This window comes from Apus apus, chromosome 26 (genome assembly GCF_020740795.1).
Source record: "Apus apus isolate bApuApu2 chromosome 26, bApuApu2.pri.cur, whole genome shotgun sequence".
NCBI classification, from domain to species: Eukaryota; Metazoa; Chordata; class Aves; order Apodiformes; family Apodidae; genus Apus; species Apus apus.
Window position 1 is genome coordinate 4,118,072 of NC_067307.1, and position 23,000 is coordinate 4,141,071.

The 23,000-nt window shown below is 48.9% G+C and overlaps 4 long non-coding RNA genes across 7 annotated transcripts; all 4 read right to left on the minus strand.

The window, feature by feature from the left end:
- Positions 1-1,171: 1,171 nt before the first annotated feature.
- On the minus strand, positions 1,172-5,282 carry LOC127394641 (uncharacterized). Of its 2 annotated transcripts, none has more exons than XR_007891664.1 (12): positions 5,244-5,282; positions 4,918-5,151; positions 4,784-4,838; positions 4,665-4,705; positions 4,348-4,580; positions 3,507-3,740; positions 3,373-3,427; positions 3,254-3,294; positions 2,942-3,170; positions 2,817-2,857; positions 2,690-2,732; positions 1,172-2,591 (listed from the first exon to the last, which is right to left on the minus strand). It is a non-coding gene; the product is annotated as an uncharacterized LOC127394641 (long non-coding RNA). The 2 variants fall into 2 exon arrangements; XR_007891663.1 differs by having other exon boundaries at positions 5,238-5,282.
- Positions 5,283-7,220: 1,938 nt separating this feature from the next.
- On the minus strand, positions 7,221-13,681 carry LOC127394646 (uncharacterized). Of its 2 annotated transcripts, none has more exons than XR_007891670.1 (5): positions 13,633-13,681; positions 12,956-13,017; positions 7,473-8,684; positions 7,344-7,384; positions 7,221-7,236 (listed from the first exon to the last, which is right to left on the minus strand). It is a non-coding gene; the product is annotated as an uncharacterized LOC127394646 (long non-coding RNA). The 2 variants fall into 2 exon arrangements; XR_007891669.1 differs by having other exon boundaries at positions 12,829-13,017.
- A 2,550-nt stretch (positions 13,682-16,231) lies between these two features.
- On the minus strand, positions 16,232-20,288 carry LOC127394642 (uncharacterized). 2 transcript variants are annotated; one of them, XR_007891665.1, is made up of 3 exons: positions 18,438-20,288; positions 18,204-18,279; positions 16,232-18,124 (listed from the first exon to the last, which is right to left on the minus strand). It is a non-coding gene; the product is annotated as an uncharacterized LOC127394642 (long non-coding RNA). The 2 variants fall into 2 exon arrangements; XR_007891666.1 differs by lacking the exon at positions 18,204-18,279.
- Positions 20,289-20,802: 514 nt separating this feature from the next.
- On the minus strand, positions 20,803-22,120 carry LOC127394643 (uncharacterized). Its single transcript, XR_007891667.1, has 3 exons — positions 21,105-22,120; positions 20,950-21,013; positions 20,803-20,872 (listed from the first exon to the last, which is right to left on the minus strand). It is a non-coding gene; the product is annotated as an uncharacterized LOC127394643 (long non-coding RNA).
- Positions 22,121-23,000: the final 880 nt, after the last annotated feature.

The following is a 23,000-nucleotide window of genomic DNA, read 5'->3' on the forward strand; positions in this document are numbered from 1 at the left end:
ACAATATACAATCACATACAAGGCTTTAGTACAACATCTTATACAATACATGGTAAAGGACAGTTCAGTCAAATCTAGTACATCACTGACTCAAAGGGTTACCGATGAGTCCAATACAACGGTTAATCAAATGCAAAGCACCTCTTACCACTCGACTACAACAACTCACAGGCTATACGTGGATGGTCAAGCAACACCACAGAGGACGATGACGAGTCTGAGACGACCCCGATTATTTGCCGCTATGAGGAACGACTGTCACGGCAAATACATTACAATTATACAAACTGCACAAAGGAAATAAGTGAACGTACATGCGTACGAGTTACACATGGTTACACAAAATCGCATACATCTGCAAGTCAAATAATTTGATAGTGACACATCCCATCGATAATTTTGGTACTACATCAGAGCGACAAACCCTATACAAAGCCGTACTAATGCGATACGCGTCGCTACGTAAAATGCAACACCCAGACACATACAAGATGATCATAGATGCAAGAGAAACACAGTCATGAAATACATAGTCAATACACTGCCATTAAATACACTCAGAAAGCAATATAAAACAAATCCAGACCACAGAAAATTATAAGCCTGGACTGTTCAACCTAAACCCGTACGTACACAGGAGTCGTACCTGATGCTCATCCGATACCCGACGTGCACTGCAGTCCTGCAATAAAACCAAGAATAAAAAGAGTAACTGAAAGTAAATTAGTTCCATTTGATTCGCTGACCTCACAGGCAACAAACTCGGCTTCTGTATATCCTTCCCAGGGGCCGCTTCCTCCCTCCAAAACATTCCAGAGGAACATCTAAAACTCATGCCACATCATGAGGCTCAGGCTGGACCTCCTTGCTTCCCAAACTCCTTCTCAAAGAGGACTCTAGGTGCATCTGGATCCAGTCTTCGCCTCAGTCTCCTCAGAATTCAGACCCTTGCTTCCTTTCCAAAACTAAATTTCATAGAACTGGAGCTCTGTGCCACACCGGCAGAGACAGTCGCAAGCTGCAATACTGCTAACGACACCCTGCCCGCAGGAATTCCAATCCCACGCTCTGGAGGATGGACCGAACGTTATTTGTCAAGCGGAAAATACGAGGGATGCTTGTGACTCCACCGATCCGACACCTTATAAGTAACTGCTGCTTTGGCCTGCCTGACACAAACCTGCTCAAACTGGGGGCTGACAGAAAGCTTTCTCCATCGCATCCCACCTTCAAGAAGACAAACCGTCCGAGATCTGGATTCGGCCGCCGGAGCCGGTTCCCTCCGACACCACACGCTAACAAACCTTCTCGTGTTGCTCTGCTCCCGCCTCTGCTGTTGTGGAGCTTGCGTCCGATTGCTCTCTATCTGATAAACAAAATTACACAGAATTGCCATATTACAATCTAGAGCTTGCAGATTCCACAGAACTTGCTACTCCTCAGTAATACCATTTGGAGTTCAACTCCAGCCTGTTACTAAGCATCCCACCATGGAACTTTAAGGCCCACACATACTTGACATAACACCTTTGAGAGTCCATCGGTTCCACTACTATTGAGCAAGCCCTCCCGCAAGGCTCCGATCATCTCCATTAAACACCGTGGAGATGACTGCCCACCCATCCTAACGATGGCTGATTCGGCCAAGATGACCGTACAACCTTGGCCTCGATGCTCAAGGCGCAGGAACATTCACACCAGAGGCTCTTATGACTCCTCTGGCAGCCCCGGGCAGAGCAGCTCCAAACTGAACATACACACGGACTAACGTGAAACGAGCCCACAAACAATTAGACGAAACACTCAGTAAGAAGAACATCTCCAGGATCCAGAACTGTTGGACGAGACCGCGTACTGAGAGGCAAGACGACTGCCTACTGAGAGGCGATGCTGAGGTGTTAGAGGCTCTGTGGCAGCACAAGAAATAAGTCCACTGTAAGAACCCATGACGAGAAGGTGTCAAAACTGAGAGGATGGGTGGGCAAGAAGCCTGTCTTCAAGACCTAGGAACATCAAGATGCACTTAACAAGTCCCAGACTATAGCTGGGCATTGAGAGATCAGAGATGCCGACGCAGTTGGGAACTGTATCGATACAGGGGACCGGCAAGAATCTTCTGAAATGCAAGACTGATTCACACTTGTATCTTCTTATGAAAGACAAGCGGCTGCTGAAGCGCTATGCTGATGAGTGTGGGCGTTCTGAGCCCTAGGGATGGTGCCCGAGATGGGCGAGGGGCTCTGAGAGCACCGAGAAGACAGCGAGACTGGAGGAGCCTCCGAGACACCACAGATAACAAACCACACACCGTCACACGCAGGTTGGAGCTGCCCTGCCCGGCACGTGCTGGACTCTTCCTGAGAAGTGACCTGCTGCCTTTGGCTGCCCAAAGGGAACTGCTCCTGCAGAGCCCTCTCCCCTGCTTTAAAACCCCTTCCTGCGATTCCCAACCATCTCCCCTCTGCCCACTGCTTCCCAGACCCTGGTCCCTCAACTTATCTTGCTGAGGTCTGGGGGTCTGAAGCCATGGTCATCAAGCAAATCGCATCAGCTGACAGGGACGTTGCGGTCACACGGTTCCTCTTCAGCACCTTCGATATAACACCCACAGACGATGCAGGAAATACCATGTCAATACCGACCCTTCCTGCAACACCAACCCCTCAGAACCCTGTGGTGTTCTGCTCACCTGCTCGTCCCAGAGATGCTGTTGCTGTCATCCCTCATAGCACCTAAAATACCAGAAGACAAAATTCCTGTTGTACTTGAGACAAGGTACCGGCCCCAGCAGCCTCTTTGCTAGCAGCCCGGCTCACCTCGAGCGCTCATCCGATTCCAAAGGTGGCCTGCGTGGCACCTGAAAAACCACAGGAAAACAATTAACCACAGATCCATAACATCTTTGTCTCCAATTTACTGGCCCAGACTACAACTATCTCACCTCCTCCTTAGCAAACAGGCTGGTCCCTTCTCAAGCATCAAGTGTTAAAGAAGCATCTGAACCTCTGTAGCTTTGAGGCTCAGAATAGAGCCCCTTGCTTTCTAACTCCTTCTCAGAGAGGGGCTCGAGGTGCTGCTACACCCGTTCCTGGCCTCGGGCTCCTCAAAGGTCGGATCCTCACGCTTCTGTCCCAAAGGTGGCTCCTTACGGCGTGACCCGGGTGCGGCACCTGCAAAAGACAAAGCAAAAGGCGCACGCTGCTGAAACGTGTCTGAAACGGTCTGGCCATGGTGACTCCCTTCTTCAGCTCACCTCAAATGCTCATCCGATTCAAAATGTGGCCTGCGCGGCACCTGCAAAACCAAAAGAGAAATGCTTAACTGAGGGCCGATAAAATACTTCACTTCAGACCTGGCCCACAATCGACTCACCTTCTCCAGACGCTCCCGTGCGGGCTGCTTTGTCTCTCCGAAGCATTAAGGAGACCTGCAAAACGAAAGGGAAACAATTAGCATCCACAAAGTATCTTGCTCTAAGTCACTGCCTTGGCCCACAACCGCCTCACCTTCTCTGGTACCTCTTCAGCATATGTCTGGATGCCTCTGACATGTTGAGGAGAAGCCTGAGCCTCCTGCTGAGCCATGAGGTTCAGACTGGACTCCCTTGGTTTCCAAACTCCTTCTCAGAAAGGGGCCCTATGTGCTGCTGGATCCGGTCCTAGCCTTGGGCTCCTCAGAGGTCAGATCCTCACGCTTCTATCTTGGAGGTGGCTCCTTACAGCGTAACCTGGGTGTGGCACCTGCAAAAGGACAAAGCAAAAGGCACAGGCTGCTGAAATATGTCTGAAACGGCCCAGCCGGTGTCTTCTTCCGCTCACCTCAAACCCTCATCCGATTCCACACGTGGCCCGTACAGCATCCGCAAAACTCAAAGATAAATGCTTAACCGAATTGCCATAAATAGACTTCCAAGTCACACACAATGCAACAAAGTCTGATACAATACATGGTGAAGCACAGTGCCATCATACAGTCTATTACACCACCAAGTCAAATACAAGGCAACAGCGACGGGTCCCATCCAACCCCAAGCCTGATACGACGCACGAGTAACGGGTCCGATACAACGCCGAGCTCGATATGCATCACCAGAGAAAATACAATGCCCAGACACATACAATACAGTCACACATCAATGGAAAACAAAGCCAATACGCTGCCATTAAATACATGTACAAAGCAAGACAATACAAATCCAGACTGATGCACATGTACAGAGCCGAACGGTACGACCTAAACCCGTAAGGACGCAGGAGTCACGTCCCGTGCTCAACCGATTCCAAACATGGACCGTGGACCGCAAATAAAACCTCGCTAATTCATTGACCTCGGCTACAACCAACTCACCTTGTCTATATGCTCCCCTGGGGGCTGCTTCATCCCTCCAAAGTGTTAAAGAGGGATGTCTGGACCTCCTGCAGTGCCCCAAGGTTCGGGCTGGACCCCCTTGCTTTCTTAACTCCTTCCCAGAGAGGAGCCTAGGTGCAACTGGATCCAGTCTCAGCCCCAGGCTCCTCAGAGGTCAGGCCCTCGCTTCCTTCACAGAGCTGGTTTTGTAGACCTTGAGCTGTGGGCTGTGCCTGCAAAAGGCAAAGCAAAAGGCAAGTGCTGAGATATCACCTGAAACAACAGCCTGCCCGCAGGGATGCCCATCCCCTGCTCACCTCAACCGCACATCCATCTCCAAATGAGGCCTGCACAGCACCTGCAAAACCAAAAGAGAAATGGTTAACTGAGGGCCAATAAAATACTTCACTTCAGACCTGGCCCACAACCGACTCACCTTCTCCAGACGCTCCCATGCGGGCTGCTTTGTCTCTTCAAGCCATTAAGGAGACCTGCAAAATGAAAGGGAAACAATTAGCATCTACAAAGTATCTTGCTCTAAGTCACTGCCTTGGCCCACAACTGCCTCACCTTCCCTGGCACCTCCTCAGCATATGGCTGGATCCCTCTGACGTGTTGAGGAGAAGCCTGAGCCTCCTGCTGAGCCATGAGGTTCGGACCTGACTCCCTTGCTTTCCAGACTCCTTCTCAGAGAGGGGCCCTATGTGCTGATGGATCCCCTCTTAGCCTTGGGCTCCTCAGAGATCAGATCCTGGCACTTCTGTCCCATAGGTTGTTCGTTAGAGCTTGACCCAGGTGTGGCACCTGCAAAAGACAAAGCAAAAGGCACATGCTGCTGAAATATGTCTGAAACAGCCTGCCACAACAAGTCCCTTTTCCCACTCCGTTACCCTGACCCTTCTGCCATTTGTCTCTGCCGCTATGAGGCCTGGGGAACACCTGTAAAACACAAACAAGGGATGCTTCTGACTTCAGCGATTATACAACACCTGAAAATTATCTGCTCTGTCATTACTCACCTCTACACAAGCCACCTCTGGGATCAATAACCTGCTTACCTCACTGCTTCCATCTTCCACTCTCCTCCCTCATTTGTTCGGTGCTCCTCCTTTCACCCAACATCTGAAAAAGTATGACACAAGTCACCAGGAGGCTGCTCCTTAGCTTACCACTTCCGTAGACCTTGTTCCCATTTAATAACATCTAGAACACAACTACAGGCAGCAAAAAAACCAAAAGCCACAACCCCAAACTTTTAACTCCACCCAGACAAGTCTTAACATCTTTCAGGTTCACTCTGCCTCAGCACAACTAAACAGAATCTGCCAGAAGGCTTAAGTCATCTCCACTGAACACCACAGAAGTGACTATCAACCCATCTTGACAGTGGCCACTTGGTCCAAGATGACCATACAGCCTTGGCCAGAACGGTCCAGCCTTAGCAAAACACATCCCAGACTCTCCTCCGCCGGTCCTTGACAGCCCTGGGAAGAGCAGCTCCAAGCCAAACACACACGTGCAGACTGAGACACCACACGACCCTACAAACTATACGAAAACACTCTCGGTGAACAGAACAGCTCCGCTCTCCAACACTGTCGGGCGAGACCGCTCAAGAGAAAGCGATGCTGAGGGGAGGCGGCTCTACAGCAGCCCCGGGAATGAGTTCAGCGTAACTGACCATTACAAGAGTTTATAGTCAAAACCGAGAGGATGGATGTGCGAGAAGCCCGGCTTCAAGACCTGAGAACGTAAGGATGCGGGGAAGAAGTCCCAGTCTGAGAAAGTCAATGGCCAGAGAACTGGAGATGCCGACATGCTCGGGGACTACGTCACGCAAGAAGACCTTAAGAAACTCCTGAGATGCAGGACCGATCTGTGCTTTCGTGTTGTTACGCAAGACGAGAAGCTCCCGATTGGCAAATATGCTGGTGAATACAGGTGTTCCGGGCCCTAGCGATGGTGCACGAGAGGCACAACTGGGTCCAAAAGAACAAAGGTGACGTCAAGACCCGAGAAAGCTCTAAGACACCAAAGACAGACGACACAAACTACAGCCACCACCACAGACACAGGCTGGAGCTGCCCTTCCCAGCACATGCTACAGTTGAGCTACAAGTAACCCCTTCCCCTCACCTGCCCAAAGGTGACTGCTCCTGCACAGCCCTCTCCCTGTGCTAGCTTCCAAACTCCTGCCTGCGATTCCCAACCTTGTTCCCCCTGCCTAGGTCCTCCCAGTCTCTGGTCCCTCAACTTATCTTTCAGAGGGATTGTGGTCTGAAGTCAGTGAGGAAAACCACGTTAGCTGACTGGAATGCTCCTGCAGTCACTCTGATCCTCCTCATTGCCTGCAATAAGAAAACAACCAGTGCCTGCATCAATTACCACATCCATCAAGGCCAATCCCTTCTGTGACACCCAACTCCTCCAAACACCCCCTGTGTTTCCGTTAGCACTCATACCAGAGACGCTGTGACCATCATTCCTTGCAGCTCCTAAGATAATCGATACTACTATTGTGCTTGTGAGAAAGCACCAGCTGCAGCAGCCTCCTTGCTACCGGTCCTGCTTGCCTCTAGTGCTCATCCGACTCCAAAGATGGCCCGCACAGCACCTGCAAAAGACAGATTTCCTACGTGTATTGTCCATAAGATACTTGACTCTCAAGTCACCGATACAGCCACAAGTGCCTCACCTTCTCAACCGCTCCTCAGTGCGCAGCTTTGTCCCTCTGAGGTGTTTAGGAACCAACGCGCTTACTTTCTACGCTGCTTCTCAGAGAGGAGCCTGGGTGCAGCTCCATCTGCTCTGAGCCCGAGGCTCCTCACAGGTCAGAACCTCACTTCTTTTGTGGAGCTGATTTCGTAGAAGTCGAGCTGTGGGCCGCACCTGCAAAAGGTGAAGCCAAAGGCATGGTCTGAGATACTACCTCATCCAGCCTGTCCATAGCTATGCCCATCTCCTCCTCCTCCACCTTGAGTGCTTGCCTGTCTCACCTCAGTCCTTTTGGACTGCTGCCTAGAGGCTTGGGCACCACCTGTAAAACAAATACAAAAAAGGATTGCTTCACAAACTGTACAGCACCTGAGAAACCTCGCTCCTTCAGCTCGCTAGTCATTGCTCACCTGGCACGAGCCACTTCTTGGGCCGCTATCTGCCAGGCTCACTGCTTCTGCCTTCAAAATAAAAAGAATTCAAGCCATAATGCCATCTCTAAGATGCCACACTTTCTTGACTGCAACTACGGCCTAGGGGTACAAAAAACACCCCCAAACTTTAAGGATCATTCTGCTCCACTACCGCTGAACATCTCATCCTATGAGGCTCCTATCGCCTCCATCAAACACTATTACAGTGACCATCCGCCCATCCCCACCGTGGCTGATCCATCTGAGATTACTAACTACCTTTGCCTCAACAGTCAAGGCATAGCGACACACCGACCAGAGGTTCTTACGGCTCTTCCACCAAACCCTGACTCCGCACCCCTGGGCAGAGCAGCTCCAAGCCACACACAAACACTACAAGCAACCCTACAAAAGCACACAACTCAGTGAGGAGAGAAAGCTCTCGGCGAGGAGACTCAGAGACTCTCGGGCAAGATGACCTACTGGGACGCGATGGCGAGACGAGGAGGCTCTGCGGCAGCCGGAAGAATGAGTCAAACAAAACTGCCTATTACAAGAAGTAACAGGAAAGCAGATGAGGGATGCGCAAGAAGACCGGCTTCTAGACCTAAGAACAAAGATGCAGGGAAGTCTCAGCTTGGGAAAACCAGCTACCAGAGACAGGATGCCGACGCAGCAGGAACGACGCTGCAGAAGAGGATCGTCCGTGAACTTCTGACGCGAGAGACCGACCCGCGCTTCGGACTCGTTACACGAGAGAAGCCGATGACTGGCACCGTGCTGATGAGTGCAGGCGTTCGAGACCCTAGCGATGGCATTTGAGATGTGTGAGGTTCTCTGACAGAACTAAGAGAACATCGAGACCTGAGGAGGCTCCAGAGTACATGACGCAGAAGACACAAACTACACAGTAACACACACAGGCTAGAGCTGCTCTGCCCAGCACGTGCTAGGGTCATGATGACGAGTAATCCTCTCTCCTCACCCACCCAAAGGGGATTGCTCCCGCACAGCCCTCTCCCCTACCTTAAAACTCCTGCCTGCCATTCCTGACCTTGTTCTCTGCCCATTCCCACTGCATCCACCGCCCAGCCCTGGTCCCTCTACTTATCTTTTAGAAGGCCGAAAGGCTGAATCCATCTTTGCCAATAAAAACCCCGCAAGAGCTGAATAGGTTGCTCCTGTAGTCACAAGGTTCATCTTCATCTCCTGCATAAAAACAATGCCAGCAGTAAGTGCTGCACGTGTCACCGCAGACATGTCCCACAACACCCTCCTCCTCCTCTTCAACAGGAACACAGCCCTACCCCTGTTCTGTAGTCAACTGATATCTTACATCTCCCCGTGGTCTCTTGATTTTGCTACAGGACCATAATGTAAGTGCAGTCCTGACGAGGGACCTGCTGCAAGCTATGAGGACCCGTGAGACAGGAGAACACATTGTGGGCGATTAGGAAAGGTGATAAGCCATCCCACAGGCCCAGAGATGCTATGCCTGTGTCCCATGTACTTCATTGGGAAGTGCTAAAACTCCATGTACATATATATACAAGCTCATGATAACCCCTGCTAGATAATCACAGAATATTAGGGGTTGGAAGGGACCTCCAAAGATCATTGAGCCCAATTTCCCTGCCAGACCATGGAAAAACAAAAAAAAACACACATCACACCAAACAAACAACTAAGGCAGATCCATCCGAAAGGCATCTAGACAGGTCTTGGAAGTCTCCAGAGAAGACGAGTCCACAACCTCTCCGGGGAGCCTGCTCCAGTGCTCTTTAACCCTCACAGTAAAGAAGTTCTTCCTCATGTTGAGGTGGAACTTCCTATGCCCGAGTTTGAGTCCATTGCCCCTCATCTTAACACAGGGCACAAGTGAAAAGAGCCTGTCCCTGCCTTCTTGATGCCCAGTTCTCATGTATTTGTAGACATGAATTAGATGGCCCCTCAGTCCTCCCTCTAGACTGAAAAGCCCCAGGTCTCTTAGCCTTTCCTTGTAAGGCAGGTGTTTCAGTCCCTTGATCATCCTCATAGTCCTCCATTGGACTCTCTCCCTCTTGAACAGGGGAGCCCAGAACTGGACACAATATTCCAAATGAGGTCTCACCAGGGCCAAGTAGAGGATGAGGAAAACTTCCCTCGCTCTGCTGAACACGCTCCTCTTAATGTACCTCAAGATACCATTGACCTTACTGGCCGCAAGGGCACATTGCTGTCCCATGGATAATTTCTTGTCTACCAGGACTCCAAGGTCCTTCACCACAGACGTTGTCACCATCTGTCCTGTTCACAGAAACTACATCAGCAACCTCTCCAACACACAGCAATATACTTAAAATACACCAAACTCCAACATCAATAAAGTTAGAAACTCCTGAAAACCATGAGGGACCTAAAATAAATTTAAGAAACCCCTAAAAACCTAAAATATACCATTAAACTATTTTGTTTCTCCCAATATGCAATGTTAAGTTACTGACCTGAAAATTAAAAAAAAAAAAGGCACAAAAATGCATTACCTATTATGTGCAGCAAAGCTTAAATGAAAGCCAAAACTCTTACCTTAAATGGGTGCTTCAGTTTCTCCAAACACCGTAACTTGCATTCCTGAATAGCTTAGCTCAAGAAGTGCCTTCACCTGTGAGAACTAGAGAGCTCTAATCCCAGAGAAGCCTGAGAGTGAACTGAGCTCCCTGACAAGAGGCTGTAGCTAATATACCCCAAGTCCCACCCACCACCCTTCCCACAATCCCTTGGAAAAGGGGAGGGGGCGACCAGCAGAAAGTATAAATGCAGCCAGGGGAACAGCAGTCATGTTTCTCACTTTCTCTCAGTTTACAGCATAAGCAGAGAAAGTCAGCCTTCCTGGAAGTGAAACTGCCTGCTCTTTTGCTACTTCCACCGCATCAGCAAAGTAACAAGGTAGGAGTTTAATTTAATTCTTACTGGGTATAGATAAAAAAGAGTGGTGTCATGCTAGGCAGTATGGGAAAGGTTAAAAACAAATGGTATGGAGCTATAGTTCATTTCTGGTGTGACCATGTGTGGATAGCGCCAAAGAGCAAAACAGAATTAGATCCTATAAGACTCCCTTCTCAAAAATATGTCTAGATGCAAAGTAAAATATTTGTTATAAATTGCCAACAGCTTAAATGACTGGAAAAAGAGAAAGGGAGACTGACAAAAAACTGAGAGATAAGTGGGTGTTTTGACAAAAAGAAAGAGGAGAAAGTGGGCAAAAAAAATAGGCAAAGAATGGAAAGTCAACAAAAAGAGAGAAGAGGGGTAAGGAAAAAGATGGAGAAAAGAGGAAAAAAGGGGAAAAGGGAGGCAAAAAAAGAGCGAGAAGGAGAGGGGGAAAATAGAGAGAAGGGGAGTGTAACAATAAAGAGAGAGAGAAAGGGGAGAAAAAAGGAAAGAGAAAAGGGGGATGTGAAATGCGGGTGTAGGAAAAACAAAAAGAAGAGGGCAAAGCGACAGTAAAAGAGAAAAATGAAGGGGCAGAAAAGGGAGGGGGGGAAGAGACAAGAAGGGGGCTGAGAGAAAACAGGAGAGAAAAGAGGGGCTGTGACCAAAAAGAAAGAAAGCAGAGGCAAAATAAACAAAAAGACAAAGGAGCAGAGGCCAGATATATTTAAAAAGTACAGGAGAGAAGGGGGGGAAAAAAAAAAAAACGAGGAAAGAGATGGAGGAGGGTGAGAAGAAAGAGAGAGAGAGAAGGGAAGGGCAGAGAAAAAAAAAGGGGGGGGACTGAAAATAAGAGAAAAGGGGGTAGGGACCAAAAAAAGGGAGAGAGAAGGGAGGCTGACCAAAAAAAGAGACGTAAGGGGGACTAACAGAAAAAAAATAGGGAGAACAAGGGCAAAAAAAATGATAGATAGAAAAGGGGGAGCTGACAAAATAAAAGAGACTTAGAAGGGAGGGTGAACATTAAAAAAAGAGAGAGAAGGGGAGCCAAAAAAACCACAAAACCTGAAAACCAAAAACAAACAAGGGTGGAGCATCAGGTAAGAGAAAAGGAAGGGCTGACATAAAAAAAAAACAAACAAAAAAGCCTACAGAAAAAAGTGAATAGGGGCCAAGAAAAATTTGAGGGGGGGGAGGGGGGAGAAAGTGAGAGAGAAGGGAGGCCCTACAAAAAAAAGAGACAATGGGGGGGGCAACAAAAACAGTGAAGGAGGGTCCATCAGAAAAGAGAAGAAAGAAGCAGAGGAGAGAGAAGAAGGAGGGGCTGAGAAAAAGAGACAAGAGAGAGAGAGAAGAGGTGGCCAACAAAAAACAAGAGACAGGAAGAAAATGCGTGGCTGACAAAAAAGACAAATGGGGGTGACAAAATCCAGAGAAAGAGAGAGAGAGAAGGGGGGCCTGACAAATAAAAAAAGAGAAAGTCACTGGCACAGCCCACAACTGCCTCACCTTCCCAGCTGCTCCTCAGCATACAGCTTTTGTCCCTCCGAGGTGTTTAAGAGATGCCCTTTAATTCTTACCCACAGACTTTCAACTTGCCCCTCATCAGCCCCTGCACAAAACTCGATACATTCTAGTTGCTCTCTCACATAAAGAGCAACTCCACCACCTCGCTTCACCGACCCATCTTTCCTAAAAAGCACATAGCCATCCATGGCCACGTTCCAGTCGTGTGAGCTGTCCCACCATGTCTCTGTTATTGCTACCAGATCATAACCCTTAGACCGCACACAGACCTCTAACTCTTCCTGTTTATTCCCCATGCTGCGTGCATTGGTGTACAGGCATTTCAGGAAGCAAGCAGAGCACACTGGTGGAACCAAATCCTCCTTAGACCACCTTCCTTCGGGCCCTGGTATGTTCCTCTTGGGCTTGTCCCTAACAGACCCAGTTTTCTCCCCTTCCCCCTTCACATCTAGTTTAAAGCTCTCTCAATGAGCCCTGCTAAGTCCTGCCCCAAAAGCCTTTTCCCCCTCTGGGACAGGTGCATCTCACCTGCCACCATCAGGCCAGGTGTCTCATATAGCAGCCCATGATCAAAAAAACCAAAGCCCTGCCTTTGGCACCAGTCTTGTAGCCATTCATTCATTAGCAAACTCTTCCTGTTTATCTCTCCACCCATTCTTGCAGGAGGGATGGAGGCAAACACGACTTGCGCTCCAGACCCCCTAACCAGCTGTCCCAGGGCCCTGAAGTCTCTCTTCATTGCCCTTACATTTCTTGTAATAATTTTGTCACTGCCAACCTGAAAAATCAGCAGTGGGTAGTAATCAGAGGGATTTACAATACTAGAGTTTCCTTTTAACATCTCTAATGCGAGCCCCAGGGAGGCAGCAGACCTCCCTGTGGGATGGGTCTGGTCAGCCCACCATTCATTGCTCACCTTGCACGAGCCAGCTCCGGGTCCAACATCAGGCTTCCTTTGTCACTTTGCACCCTCAAACAAACAAACCCTCTGAGATAGATCTGGCCACCAGAGCCACTTCCTCTGACACCGCAAGCTAACGAACCTTCTCGTGGTGCTCTGCTCCCACCTCTGCTGTTGTTTAGTTTGCATCCGATGGCTCTGCACCTGAAAAACACGATTACACAAATCTGCTGTGCCATGATCCAGGGCTTGAAGAGTCCAGAGATCGTATTCCTCTTTGGGAATACCATCTAGATTACAACTGCAGCCTGCCATTAAACATCACACCTCTGAGCTTTAAGCCCCACACATACAGAACGCTCAGTGAGAAGAACGGCTCCAGGACAGCTGGACAACTGCTGAGAGGCAGTAAGACCGCCTACTGAGAGGGGACACTGAGGCAAGGGAGGCTCTGTGGCAGTACAAGAAATAAGTTCAGTATAACAACCTGTTAGAAGAAGCTGTCATCAAAACCAAGAGGATGGGTGGGTGAGAACCCTGGCGGAAGGAAGGAAGGAAGGAAGGAAGGAAGGAAGGAAGGAAGGAAGGAAGGAAGGAAGGAAGGAAGGAAGGAAGGAAGGAAGGAAGGAAGGAAGGAAGGAAGGAAGGAAGGAAGGAAGGAAGGAAGGAAGGAAGGAAGGAAGGAAGGAAGGAAGGAAGGAAGGAAGGAAGGAAGGAAGGAAGGAAGGAAGGAAGGAAGGAAGGAAGGAAGGAAGGAAGGAAGGAAGGAAGGAAGGAAGGAAGGAAGGAAGGAAGGAATTATTAAGGCTGTTTTGTTACCACAGCTCTTGTGATGGGCAGGTCCCTTTGCCCGCAGTGCCTTTCTCCTTCCTCCCCTTCAGTCCTCTGCTCCTCTTCTCACTCGCTCTTGACTCGCGGCTCCTTCCCCACACATCGGATGCCTCTTCTTTCTTCTCCACCAGCAGCTGGTGCCACGGCAGAAGGACAAGGTCAGGACCAAGAAGTCCCTGCTCCTCTGCCGGGAGGACAGAGGGGCGCTGAGCCGGCCCCCGCACGGCAGCTCTGCACAGCACCACCCGGTACACGGCCCTGCTCCCACTCCTGCCCCCTCTGCCCTGTCAAGAAGCGACCACCCCCCCCGGGATCCATCTCTCCCCCTCAGCGGCCGCTGCTCCCCCCGCCCCCGCTAGAGACGCCCCCGCGAGACGCCCCCGCGCTTCCCGCCGCAGGGGGCACGCGCCCCGCCCGCCCCGCCCCTCCCCGGGCGGGTCCCCCCCCCCGCAGGCGCGCGACCCCCGCTCAGGCGCCCCCCCCCCCAACCGTCCGACCCCTCCCCCCCCTCCCGGCGGGGACGGGAGAGAGAAATAAAGAGGGAGGGTAAGAAAGGGGGGGGGGGGAGCGAGAAAAGGGGCGGGAAAGGGGGGAAGCCGGGGGGGAGACAGCCGGAACGGGGGTGCTAAAGCAGGAAAGGGGGCAAGAAAGCAAGGAAGAAAAGATGCAGCCAGAAAGAAAAGGTAGTTTGTAGAGAGAAAGTCATGTGGAGAGAAAGGAAGAAAGAAATTCAGAGATAAAGAAATTGATAAAGATATTAAGAAAGAAAGATTTAGAAAGAAATACATACATTTGGAAAGAAAGAAACTCATAAAGAAGGAAAGCAAGCATGCTGCTTGTTGCTCTGCATCTAACTGCTAACTTGAAAATAACAAAACAGTAGTAGTAGAAATAATAATAACAACAACAGCATACAACTTCTACTTCCTTACAACAATGCCACGTTCCATAAATAAATGAAAACATTTGACCTCCAGGCACAAGAGGTGTCAGTCAAAATGCCATGAAAGCTGCATTTTAATTTGTCCACTTAATTTCTCTAGGAAGAACCACCCAAGGTCCCCTGCAATTAGTAGAGCTTTGAATTCTTCTGCTGAGGGAGAGAAAGTAAGAAAAGGATTTACCTCAGCAGCAGTCTGCAAGTCTGTGTAATGCATCTGAGCTGGGAGAAGCTGCATCTTGAACCATTCCTCCAGAGCCTCATCTGTGGACCTAGTTACCTTTCAACTGACAAAGTGAAAATGTACCTGTCATTACAGCATAAGAAAGACTGTTTCTGTTCCTCAGATGCTTTCAACCTGATCCTGAAGAAGTCATTTAGGGGGAACAGCTGAATGTGATTGAGGAATCTCAACACTTTTGAGGGCAATAGGACCAGATATTGAACAGTGCATGGATAAATTTCAAGCTACTACAAAACCAGGATGAAATAAATGAATCATACAGAGCTTTGGGAAACAAGTACATACAAACAGAATGCATAAATCTGCATACATGCAAATCAGTCAGGAAACCATTAGAGAGGTATCATGTCATCCCTTGAGCTTTGCTTTTGCTCCCCTTTCAAAGATGCTCTGTACAACAACTGCACATCTCACAGGAGTTTATGGTGAGTCTGATTTGCATCATGCTATTTAACACTATGCACAGCTCCCTTGCAGAGAGTTAAGAGAAAACCTGGAGATGGCTGTAGCTGTAGCAAGCACCTAACACTGCCTAGAAGTCCATGACATGCAGAAATATTGAATGTATTTTTACCAAAAGTTCCAGCTTTTGTTACTGTCACTCTGGCATCTTCCTCAAAAGAGGAGGAGAAAAGATCTTGGAGAAAAAGCAGGAGCAGGGAAAGTGTGAAGGAGATGTGAACACACAACAGCAGACCTTTGCTGGGAGACAGAGGGGGGGTGTTTAAAACTCCTGCTGAGATTCCCACTGATCCCTGCTGAACATAGAAGAGCTGGAACCAGCTATCAGGCTCCAGGCAGCCAGGGAAAAATGTTGTGAATGACATCAGTCCTGTCCCTGCTCTTCTCTGAGGACTCACTCCCTCAAGATCAGAGCTGTGACTTTAGCAGGCCAAGCCCTGCTCAGAGAGGTTATTTTAGATTAGACAACAAATTAGTTTCAGATTAGTGTCGGATGTTTTGACAATTTTTTTTACCTTTGATAAAACCCATAAGTCAAAGTGTTTGGTTAGGTAACAAAGTTTTTTTTACAAAAAAATCAGATGCCAAATGTTCTTCCTCTGGCAGTCAGCATGGTTTTCCAGGTCAATCTCTTTTCCTCCCCCCACCCCCCCAGCAAATTCTGGAAAGTCTTTATTTAAAATTGTTAAAAGAATCCTTTGCAAGTACAGACTAAGATTTCCAAGAAGTTTTTCTAGCCTCTTTTATTAATGTATTTTTTGGTACTAAAGCTTTGTAAACAAATAAAGTCGGCTAGATGGAGATATTTTTACTACAACAGAATTTCTCCCCACACCAATTGGCATATATTAAAGTAACCCATACTGCCTCTTAGGACCAGAGCTTTTTGCTTTACATACCTATGAGTTTTTCTACATGGAGAAATAAACCAAGTCAGGCAATGCTGTTATATAGATAAAAATTTATTTATGTAACATTAAAATACTCTCAGGTCTCTGTATCTTCTTTTAACCTGATTAGTAAAGCTCATCTCAGGCTATAGTTCATCCTAATTTATTCATGTTACTGTTTCTTGGGTTCCACTGAGATAAGCTTCCTGGAGTTGATTTTCCACATAACTCACTCTTAGTCATGTAAAAATTAAAAAAAAAAAAAAACAAAACACCAAGAAATGGAAAATCCCAGCAGTTCAGCTGATAGGCTGCTCAGAGAGACCACAGAACCCCACTTGGTCAAGAAATGCACCAGCTGAGATCAGTTTTATTCATTTGAATTGTTGTATTTTAAAGCACAGAATCTATATGGGGAATTTCAGTTGTCCCTGTAATAAGCAGAACACTGAAATTTGCTGAGCTACTTCAGAGTTTCACATTTCATTATCATTTTCCTTTTCTATCATGACACAGAGGAGCAGAACCTCCTCAGCTGTCTTTTCCACACTGGTTTTGTCAAGCCAAACCACAGAGAGAACACCTAATGCATGTCTTCCAATGCCATATGGTCACAGGGTTCCTTATCCTGACATCCACTTCTTTCTTTGGTTGTAACTTGCTAGCGATTTCCAGAAGAAAGGCTGATTTTCTCATCATTACAATCTTATTAATTACCACACTTACACTCGAGAATGTCTCCCCTGGTTGCTTTCTGCATAAAGACGAGTATTTTAACTGCATCTTCCAGTCCAAGTTCAAACACTAACACCTCAGATCATGCACCTTAGGCAAAAAAATAAGGAAAACAGCAAAGCTCCAGAAATGAAAGATAGGATTTAACTCTGGCAGGTTTCCAGCAGTTCAAAGGGAACACGAGAAATATTCATTCAGCATCTGAACACACCAGTGGCTGGTATCTGCTTCAGGTGTCATGGTCAGTCTGCCTGGGGATTTCTCCAGCAAGTTCCTAGGAAAGCAGGGGTATTTCCAGGAGGCTTGCCCAACACGGCCAGGTTTTACTCCACAAAAGAATCCAATTTATGAACCACAGTGTTTCCAGCTTTCCTAGAGGATGATCCTATTCCTATGCATGATTTTCTACAAAGAGCCTCCCAGAGATCAGGGTCTGAGGACAGCAGCTTGTGACTCCATTATGAAGTGAAAATAGTGTGTTATTAATTGATTAGCAACAAGTGTGTCACTTTTTCAAATAAATTAATCTTATAAACAAATCTGTGAAGTTTTGAAATTGTTCACAATTATTTTTCCATCAATATTCTGAGTGCTGGTTTTTCTTTCAATGGCTGCTTAAATTTAAAAAAAAGGCTGGAAAACTGTATTTGAGAAGCAGTACAAAAAAGAGGCCAAAAAAATCATTATGGGTTGCAACAAAAGACAAGTTTGGTACTTTCCATCAAGTCCATTTTCAAGCACAGATCTGGTCACCACTACTTGTATGTCTCCATCTTAGACAAAGAAAAGCATTTTGTAAAGAAATGGCTTCTTAGCAGGAAGAAGCCAACCTACACCAGGCTCTAAGTGTTATGCAGCTCTTCAGTCAATGCAATAGGAAAGCTCAGGTTCTGTGGCAGGTCCCTCATACACTGGGAAACACTTGGACCTGGAGGGGAAGCAAGTCTCTCCCTTGCTGACAGTCTGGAACCACAGGGGAAAAGAACGGCACGTGGGGCCGGCGCTGAGGTGGGAATCCTGCATCACTTCGCTCACGTGCTGACTGAGAGAGGATGCAGAAGGTGCTCTGGGGCCTTCTCAAATCTCTCTGGAGTCCTGACCACAGGCTGCCAAGCTGCTGTTTGTCTCTGAAAATGCAATGCACAGCACCAGGCCATCCTGAATCATCCAGGTGGGGACCCCAGGGGACTAGGAGGGCTTGTGTACCACCTATGAACACAACCAAGGGATGCTCCTAAAACAACTGACAACGTGACAACATATTTCAGCCCACTTAGTCACTACTCACCTCCCCCGAGTCACCTGCAGTGCTGATGTCCTGCTCTGCTCCTGGCCTTGTGCCTCCAAAATAAAAACCCCAACACCTAGAAGGCAGCCAACACAGCCACCACTTGCTTCTTCCCTCCAACACCGTCAGCCAACTCACCTTCCAGCGCTCTGCTCCCTCCGTGCCTTTTGGCTTGTCCGTCTGCATAACACTGCCCCCCAAACCTGCTGCTTCAGCACCCCATCCATCACTCACCTTGCCAGAGGCCGCTCTGCTGATAACATCTCACTTCACACTTGGATCCGCACCCAGAAAATCCAGCCAGAGAAGCTCAGGCTTGTCAGAACCACCAGCTGTCCTGCCGATACTCCGGAGCTGCATGACTGTCCTTCTTCAGCCGGCACTCTGCTCCCCTCTTCCGTGCCCTTGGCCGTGCTGCTTGTTGCTCTGCATCTGAAACAACACAAACACACCCTGTAAAGCAAGTCACCCGCACAGCCACAGGTAGCTTGGTGAGGCCAGAGGTCTCTCTGCCTTTTGCATATACCTTCTCACTACAGCTAGAAGAAGAAAACCCAGCTAGGGAGCTCCATCTGTGCAAGCTAAGGCACCTTCCAGATCTGACCCGCTCCCCTTCCACACTAACTGCTGCTCCCAACCAGTCACAAGGTTCAGACTGGACCCCCTTGCTTTCTAAAGTCCTTCTCAGAGGAGCCTAGGTGCGGCTGGATCCAATCCTAGCCCCGGACTGTAAAGAAAACACAACTGTGGCAGCTGCCTACACCTATTGGCCCAGAGATGGACCATATGGTCTCTGCCAACAGAACTGGTCCAAACCAACTTACTTCCACAGCCTCATAAAGCTACGCTACCCTGTCATCAATACTGCTGCACCCCTGGGCAGGGCAGCTCCAACCCTCACACACAGACCAGGACTACACACGGACGCCACGAGTGTTATACCTCGTTATACCAAAAGTGGGGTCATTCACCTGGTGTGCAAGATGCCAAAATACATACAGAGCCAAGGTATTTTCATTTATTGCATGTTTGCACAAATGAGGTGCTAGGTGGTAAGCTGCAAAGCTGCCCCCTGAAGTCACAAAACTCTACACATTCACACACTTTTGGTTAGTTTCCTCCACCTAATACATATTCAGTTATTCTACTCTGATTGGTTAGTGAATGTCTCGCTCTGATTTAGAGCTACAGCACACACAGTGAGTGGGGGTCTTCAGTTGGAGGTGGGCAGCCTAAGTGCTGGAGGTGGGGTTTTCATATTCATGATCTTGCAGCAAGCAGAAGAGATCACTCACCTACAGCAACTTTGGCAGTTTTGCCACATTTTAAGCAAAGCAAGTACCTCCTCATCTTCTTGTTTGAACAGCACGATCTTTGTTTCACAAGAACTCTGTAACTTTCTGTGACTCTCTTGTCCTTGCTCAGTGAAAGATTCCACTTTATCAAGTAAAGCAACGTGACCACGATACATGAGAAGACCACAGGATAGGAGAACAATTCCCATAGGGAAGATGATGCCGGCAGAGAAGCCCTGCGGTGCCACGATGGCACAGATGCTCTAAAGCAGACCTGCCAAGGAGAGGCAATTGCCGCCGCACGCAAGAGAAAGCTGCCATCAAAACTAGAATGAGGGATGTGTGAGAAGCTGAGCTGGAAGACCTAAGACCAGTGAGGACACGGGGATGAAACCCCAGAAGATGACTCTGTGGAAACAGAAGACTCAAGAGCAGAGCTGCAGGCAGCACCTGGCTGGCCACCGCAAGAGATGAACGCTCAGAAACAGCCAGGATGTGGCACACGCCAAAGAGATCCACGCATCAAGCTGTAATTGTGAGATGAGAAGGGCTCAACAGGCTCTGTGCCTGTGAAGTGATGCATTCCGGACTCTTGGGAGGGCTACCGAGGTGCCTGCTGATCACCAGGCTATGGAGGCACCAAGACCCAAGGAACATACAGTCTGAGACACAGAAAACAGACGACACGAAGTACACGCCAGACACAGGTTGGAGCTGCCCTGCCCTGTACACACTGACATTGTGCTGAAGAGTAACCCGTCCCTTGACCTGCCCCAAGGGGACTGTGCCCTGCCAGCCCTCTCTCCCACACCAACTTTGAAACCCCCCCCTCCAATCCCCAACCTTGTCCCCTCCTCCCATCCCCTCCACTTAGCTTTCAGATGGCCAGGGCTCTGCAGCCATCCTCCTCGACAAGCCGTCCTTGCCGGGATGTTCCTGCCATCGCCAGGCTCCTCATAGTGATCTGGAAAAAGAAACCAACAAACCCACAGTTAGTGCTGATAAGCATCACATCAGCCACTGCCAACCTTTTCAACATCCCCTGCTCAGAACCCCCATGGTGTTCTCCTCACCTTCTGGTTCCAGAATTGGAAGCTGAGGCCATCCTTGCTTGTGGCATCTAAGATACCAAAAGACCCAAATCACTGCTGTGCTTGTGACAAGTCCCATGACCCTCCTTGCTACCACCCTGGCTCACCCCAAACACCCACCCAACCCCAACAGCAGCCTGCACAGCACCTACACACCCAAGAGGTAAATGCTTCACTGAGTTCCCACAGGTAACTTTCTCCTAGGCACCAACCTGGCTGACGCCTGTGTCACCTTCACAGATGGCCCGTTGGCATGCTGCTCCACTGCTCCAAGGCTGCAAAACTGAAGCAAACAGCACATGCTGAGACGCTGCCCGAGCCCACAGCCTGCCCACAGCTATTCCCACCTACCACTCTCACCTTCGTGGCTCACCTGTCCGGCCTCTGATGGTCACAGGTTGCCACGTCCAGCCCTGTGTGCTGCCTGGAAAACACAAACAAGGGATGCTCATCACACACTGACAACACAACACCTGGAAAACAACTGCCAGATCAGCCTGCTAATTGTCACTGACCTTGCTCGAGTCACCTCCAGTGCAGATCTCCCGCTTCCCTCGGTGCTTTGCACCTACAAAACAAACCCAAACCATGAGCCAGTCGATAGAGGCACCACTCACACCTTCCCTCACAACCCAGGGGACAACTCACCCAGGCTCTTCAATACGCACCGACCCAGCTCCTCACCACACTCTGCTCCTCTCCTCCATCACCCTCTGGTGTGTGGCTCCTCTCCCTGCATCTGAAAAAGCAGTAACAAGCAATCAGCTGGATGCAATTCCAGAGATTCCCATTTAGGAACATCTTTTGGATCCTAACTACCTACAGGGAAGCTAAAAAACAAGTTAACATTACGCCCCACATTCAGGCCTTAACAACCTGGGCACCCAACCTGCTTGGCTATGGCTCCAGCAGCCTCTCCCAGGTGGCTCCAGCCACCCCCTCTCAAAAACACTAGGAAAATGACCACCCTCCCCTGCTGAGGGCTGCTACTTTACTTCAAATGCTCCATCTGCACCCCAACAGGCACAGACAGCACAGCAACACAAACCACAGGCTCTCCTTGCTAGTCTTCTCCCAACCCCACAGCTGCTACAGCCTCCAGAGAGAGCAGCTCCAACTCAACAGCACAGAGACACAACACACAAACACAAAGGATGCGACACAAGCATGAGAGGAAACTCTCAGCAACAAAAAAACTCCTCCTCCAATGCAGATGCCACCAGGTGAGGAGTCCCAAAAGTCCCTCCTTTTGAGTTGTGAGCTTCAGACAGGACCTCTTTGGTTTCTCAGCTTCTTCTCAGGGCAGAGCCTAGGTGCAGCTGGATCCAGTCTTCACCTCCAACCTGAGAGAGAAGCTCAGACCCTCAGTTCTGCCACAGAACCAGTTTACTGCAGCTCAAGCTGGGTGCTTCCAATCTTGTTCTCTTCCACTTGTTTCTCAGCTGGAAAAATCTTCCATATTCTGATTTTGTCCAGTTGTTCCCACTTAACTTTCAGTCAATGCATCTTCGCAGTTCAGAAGATCGTCCTGAGTAATTACCTTGCCCACATCTTGTTTCCATATTGTTACAGCTGGTAGAGTCAAAATCTAACTAAGGCTCATCACAGGAGTTCAGCTGAAGATTAATTAGAATGGCAGCCTAAGGCCTCATCACTCCAGACACTCAGGCTAAGTCAAGTCACAAGTCCAGTCCAAAGTCAAGTCACTTAGGTCAAGCAGTGGTCAGTTTGCACAAGTCTTTAACAGGCATGCAATTTGAACTGATATCCCTTTAATTAACACATTAGTCCCAATATTCCTATACTCAATTCACTCGTGATTTCAGCAGTAAGGAGCCCGTAAGGCAGCCCCAGAGAAAGGTCAAACATTGCAAACCGTGACAAGAACCTACAGTCAGAACCAAAACAGATGAATGCACGAGAAGCCTTGGCAAGACCCAAGAATGCAAGGACACAGGGAAGAATGCCCAGAAAAGAGAGATTCTCCCTGTGAAAGAGAAGCCTCCAGAGCGGGGCTGACGACACCGACCGCAACACCGGCGCAAAAAGAGGATCAAGAGGAGACACCTGAGTCACGAGGCCCAGCGGGGCTTTTGAGTTCAGGTAAGAAAAGCAGCGTCCCACGGGCACTACGATGGTGAGCACAGATGATGCTCAAGACCTAAGGATGGGCTGCAAGGCGAGTGCTGTGCTCCTGGAGCACAAAGAGGAGACTGGGACCCAAGGAGGGTTTGAGACACAAAAGACAACAGACCACACAAACTACACAATGACACACGCAGGCTGGAGCTGCCCTGCCTGGCACACGCTGACATCAAGCTGAAGAGTAACCCACTGCCTTTACCTGCCCAAAGGGACAGTTCCCAGACAGCCCTCTCCCCAGCTCTTGACTTTAAAACCCCTCCCTGCAA